We start from the raw sequence: 6,000 nt of genomic DNA, 5'->3' as shown, positions 1-6,000 counted from the left end.
TCACTACAAATAACTCAGTTTTGTTCCCTTTTATGGCTGAGTAATATTCCATTGTATATATGTGCCACATCTTCTTTATCCATTCATTTATGGATGGACATTTAAGTTGGTTCCATGTCTGGCTATTGTAAATAGTGCTGCAATGAACATTGTGGTACATGACTCTTTTTGAATTATGGTTTTCTCAGGGTATATGCCCAGTAGTGGGATTGCTGGGTCATATGGTAGTTCTATTTTTTAGTTTTTTAAGGAACCTCCATACTGTTTTCCATAGTGGTTGTATCAATTTACATTCCCACCAACAGTGCAGGAGGGTTCCCTTTCACCACACCCTTTCCAGCGTTTATCGTTTCTAGATTTTTTGATAATGGCCATTCTAACCAGTGTGAGGTGATACCTCACTGTAGTTTTGATTTGCATTTCTCTAATAATTAGTGATGTTGAGCATCTTTTCATGTGCCTCTTGGCCATCTGTATGTCTTCCTTGGAGAAATGTCTATTTAGGTCTTCCACCCATTCTTTAACTGGATTGTTTGTTTTTTTGATATTGAGCTGTTTGTATATTTTGGAGATTAATCCTTTGTCTGTTGTTTCATTTGCAAATATTTTCTCTCTCTGAGGGTTGTCTTTTTGTCTTGTTTATGGTTTCCTTTGCTGTGCAAAAGCTTTTAATTTTAATTAAGTCCCATTTGTTTATTTTTGTTTTTATTTACATTACTCTAGGAGGTGGGTCAAAAAAGATTTTGCTATGGTTTATGTCAAAGAGTGTTTTTCCTGTGTTTTCCTCTAAGAGTTTTATAGTGTCTGGTCTTACATTTAAGTCTTTAATCCATTTGGAGTTTATTTTTGTGTATGGTGTTAGGTAGTGTTCCAATTTCATTCTTTTACACATAGCTGTCCAGTTTTCCCAGTTCCACTTATTGAAGAGGCTGTCTTTTCTCCATTGTATGTTCTTGCCTCCTTTGTCGTAAATTAGGTGCCCATATGTGCGTGGGTTTATCTCTTGGCATTCTATCCTGTACCATTGATCTCTATTTCTGTTTTTGTGCCAGTACCATACTGTCTTGATTACTGTAGCTTTGTGGTATAGTTTGAAGTTGGGGAGCCTGATTCCTCCAACTCCATTTTTCTTTCTCAAGATTGCTTTGGCTATTCGGGATCTTTTGTGTTTCCATATGAATTGTAAAATCTTTTGTTCTAATTCTGTGAAGAATGCCATTTGTAGTTTGATAGGGATTGCATTGAACCTGTAGATTGCTTTGGGTAGTATAGTCATTTTCACAACATTGATTCTTCCAATCCAAGAACATGGAGAACTTCATTCTTTTTAAGGCTGAGAAATGTTTCATTTTATATATATATAAAGTCACATTTTGTTTATCCATTCTTCTCATTCTTCTATTGATCGACATGGGTTATTTCCACCTTTCGGCTATCATAAATAATGCTGCAATGAACACTGTTGTACAAATACCTGCTGAGTCTTTGTTTTCAATTCTTTTGGGTGTAGATATACCTGGGAATTGAATTGCTGAGTCATAATTCTATGTTTAGTTTTTTGAGGAACTACCAAACTGTTTTCCAAAGCAGCTACACCATTTTACATTCCCACTAGCAATGCATGAAGAATCCAATTTCTCCACATCCTCACTAACACTTTTTTTTTATAGCTATTCTAATAGGTGTGAAGTGGTATTTCATTGTAGTTTTTATTTTATTTTTTATTTTTTTGTGGTACGCGGGCCTCTCACTGTTGTGGCCTCTCCTGTTGTGGAGCACAGGCTCCGGACGTGCAGGCTCAGCGGTCATGGCTCACTGGCCCAGCCACTCCGCGGCATGTGGGATCTTCCCGGACCAGGGCACGAACCCGTGTCCCCTGCATTGTCAGGTGGACTCGCAACCACTACGCCACCAGGGAAGCCCCTCACTGTAGTTTTAATTTGCATTTGCCTATTGGCTAAGGATGTTTAGCATCTTTTCATATGCTTATTGGCCATTTGTGTATCTCCTTTGGGGAAATGTCTATTCAAGTCTTTCGCCCATTTATTAATTGAGTTGGGTTTGGGTTTTTTTGTGTGTGTGTGGTTATTGTTAACCACAGATACATATATATATATATATATATATATATATATATATATATATATATATATAATCTGCCTCCAGTTCCTAGCACAGAGCTTCTAAAACCCCTGAACCCTTGTAAAACCCTGAGTGATAAAAGCACTAGGAGCATCTCCTGTTCAAATATTTGGTCTTTGAGTGTCCTTGAAACAGAACTACTAAAATCTTTAGTGAATTCCTAAGGGAGAAGAGCGCTAGGAGCATCTTTTATTCTATTGAGGCAACTCTGAGTGGGCTCCTGGATGGCTACTAGATTGGGGTTTGTCACCAGAAAGACCAAGTCATAATTAGAAGCTTGGAATTTCCAGTCATCCACTCCTCACTTCTCCAAAGAGGGGGGGCTGGAAATGGAGTAAATAATTGATCATGTCTATGTGATGAAGCCTCCATAAAATTCCAATAGTATGGGGTTCAGAGAGCTTCCAGGTTGGCAAACACACGCATGCCGGGAAGGTGACACACACCAACTCCATGAGGACAGAATCTCCTGCATTCAGGACCCTCCAGGACCTCACCCTATGTATCTCTTCATCTGGCTGTTCATCTGTATCCTTTATCACATCTTTAATAAACTAGTTAACATAAGTGTTTTCCTGAGTTCTGTGAGCCTCTCAAAAAAATTAATCAAATTTGGACTTCCCTGGTGGTCCAGTGGTTAAGACTCCATGCTTCCAATGCAGGGGGCAAGGGTTTGCTCCCTGGTCGGGGAAGTTCCACATGCCATGGGATGTGGCCGAAAATAATTTTTAAAAATTAATTGAACCTGAGTAGAGGGTTATGGGAACCTCTGATATGTAGCCAAACCAGACAGAAGTTGTGGGTAACCTGGGAACCTACTACTTGTGATTGGCATATGAAGTAGGGCAGGTGCAGTCTTGTGGGACTAAGCCCTTAGCCTGTGAGATCTGACACTATCTCCGGGTAGACAGTGTTAGAATTGAGTTAAACTGTAAGACACCCAGCTGGTGTCAAAGAGAATTACTTGGTGTGGGACAAACCTCCACACATTTAGTGACAAAAAGTGAATTGTTTTGTATGAGTAGCAAAGGAGACACACAGGAGAAATACATAGGTGGGAAACTGAGGTTTTCTAATTCACTATGTGTTGACTTTCACCCTGTTGACAGTGTCTTTTGATTCTCCACCTTTTAATTTTGATGAAGTCCAACTTATCTTTTTTTTTCTTCTGTTGCTTGAGCATTTGGTGTCATATCCAAGAAATCATTGCCAAATCCAATGTCATGAATAATTTAGTTTTGATTCCAAAAAACAATGTACATTATAAATTATTCAAATAGTACCCCCCAAAAAATATATAAAATGAAAAGTAAAAGCCTTACCTCACATGTCTCATTCCCCAATGGTTAAGTGTATTTTATGTATTCATTAATTAATGTTATACATATACAAACACATTCAGTATATATATTATTTAATTTTTACACCAGATTCTTAAAAGGAAGACTGTTTAAGAAGGGGGATGTTGGCAGAAATTATATACTATAAAATCACAAATTATTCCAAAAAGGAAAGAGTTCAAACACAAAGATGCTAGTATGAATAAATAAGAAGCATCTTGATAAAATCAGACTTTAAAAAAGGTCAAAAGATGATAGGAGGCCTACATAAGAAAAATAATCAGTAGCTTCTGGGTCAGTGAATACATGGAGATTGGGGAGAGTGGCACACTCAGAGATGGAAGCTTAGGGCTTCCCTGGTGGCACATTGGTTAGGAATCCGCCTGCCAATGCAGGGGACATGGGTTCAAGCCCTGGTCCGGGAAGATCCCACATGCCGTGGAGCAACTAAGCCTGTGCGCCACAACTACTGTGCCTGCGCTCTAGAGGCCGCGAGCCACGACTACTGAGCCCGTGTACCACAGTTACTGAAGCCCGCGCGCCTAGAGCCCGTGCTCTGCAACAAGAGAAGCCACCACAATGAGAAGCCTGTGCACCGCCAGCGAAGAGTAGCCCCTGCTCGCCACAACTAGATAAAGCCCGTGCGCAGCAACAAAGACCCAATGCAGGGATAAATAAATAAATAAATATATATATTAAAAAAAAGAGATGGATGCTTCAAGTCCCTTCCCACATAACCTTGCCCTAAGCATTTCTTCCATCTGACTCCATATTCCTGAGTAATATTCTTCTATAATCAACTGGTAATCTAAGGATATACTGAGTAAAGATGCAGGGGAATGTGGAATATGCCTTGAAGACCTGTAGCAGAGAGATACTGTAGCACGACTGCCTTGTCTATGCATATATCATAAAGGCTGCATCAGTGAATGGTTTGAAGTACAGTTGATCCTTGAACAACATGAGTTTGAACTGCAAGGGTCTGCTTACAGGTGGGTTTTTTTCTTTCTTTTTTTTTAAATAAACATTTATTTATTTATGGCTGCTTTGGGTCTTCGTTGCTGCGTGCGGGCTTTCTCTAGTTGCGGTGAGCGGGGGCTACTCTTCGTTGCGGTGCGCGGGCTGCTCACTGCAGTGGCTTCTCTTGTTGCGGAGCACAGGCTCTAGGCGCACGGGCTTCAGTAGTTGTGGCACGTGGGCTCAGTAGTTGTGGTTCGCAGGCTCTAGAGCGCAGGCTCAGTAGTTGTGGCACATGGGCTTAGTTGCTCCGCAGCATGTGGGATCTTCCCCGGACCAGGGCTCGAACCTGTGTCCCCTGCATTGGCAGGCAGATTCTTAACCACTGCGCCACCAGGGAAGCCCTGGGTTTTTTTCAATAGTAAATACTACAGTGCTACACAATCCACATCCACAGTTGCTCGAACCTGAGGATGCAGAAGCATGGATATAGAGGAGCCAAGTGTAGGGAGGGCCAACTGTAAGTTATACTCAGAGTTTAGACTATGAGGGTCAGCACCCCTAACCCCCGAGGTGTTCAAGGGTCAAGAGTCAATAGATCTTGGCCTGAGCACCCTTCAGATTAAGCATCAGATTCCTGTCTTATAGGTTTTCTTGTCTCTTGAAGGTGCTTGCAAAACAGAGAGGATGTGAAGATCTGTCTCTGGTAAAACAAAAACAAAAATGAAGACATACTGAGCCAGAAATCTGAGTTCTCTGAGACTCAAGAACATGGAGACAAACAATCATACAGGAAAAAATATATTGCTGAAAAGAGTACAATTACCACAGAACTCAGTGTAACAAACTTGCATATAAAGGACACACAGGGATTTTGAAAATGCTGCATATCTCTTAATAGTCATCTATATAGGTAATACTGATAAACATTTTGCATTCAGACGCCAGAGTTAACTGATTTAAAAGTTGATTTACTATTAATTTCTCAGAGCTGTGCAACTAGTTGTGTTTTTTTAGTTTGGGATCTCTATTTTTCCCAACATGATGTTTCTGCATTCATCTATTCTTAAGTTGAAGACTACATAATTTACTTCTTATAAATAAGTCTTAAATGTGAACCAAGAAATGTAATCAAGCAGTAAAACATTCTCTGAATGTATACCATGATCTCAATTCTTCTATTTTCCTCCCAAGAGTGGAAAATAGACTTCTACATAAGAAAGCTAAAAGATATTAATAGTTTTAAAGTTTTAACAATATCAGGATGCAGTCCAAAGAGTAAATCAAGTGCATAATTACATTTTAATTAATCAAATCTAGGATTGTCTACTGAATTGCAATTTATTAAATCTATTGTGTCCTCTTAAATAAAACTTCTAAACAGTTAATCAACAATGAATCATCGTGTAGCTATGTAACTTTTCTTTTAAGCTATGCACTTTAAAAAAAATACCAATTACCAATTTTAAGTGCTGCTACCTACAGCAACTTTAACAGGTATTTTCATTTGTTCTTTTCATGTAATTATTTTACTGTGCTTTGCATCTCCAGGCAGTTTTCC

The sequence above is a fragment of the Monodon monoceros genome, unplaced genomic scaffold, assembly GCF_005190385.1.
Source record: "Monodon monoceros isolate NGI ecotype Baffin Bay Population unplaced genomic scaffold, NGI_Narwhal_1 Super_Scaffold_16, whole genome shotgun sequence".
Lineage (NCBI taxonomy): Eukaryota > Metazoa > Chordata > Mammalia > Artiodactyla > Monodontidae > Monodon > Monodon monoceros.
Note: the sequence above shows the minus strand (reverse complement) of the source record.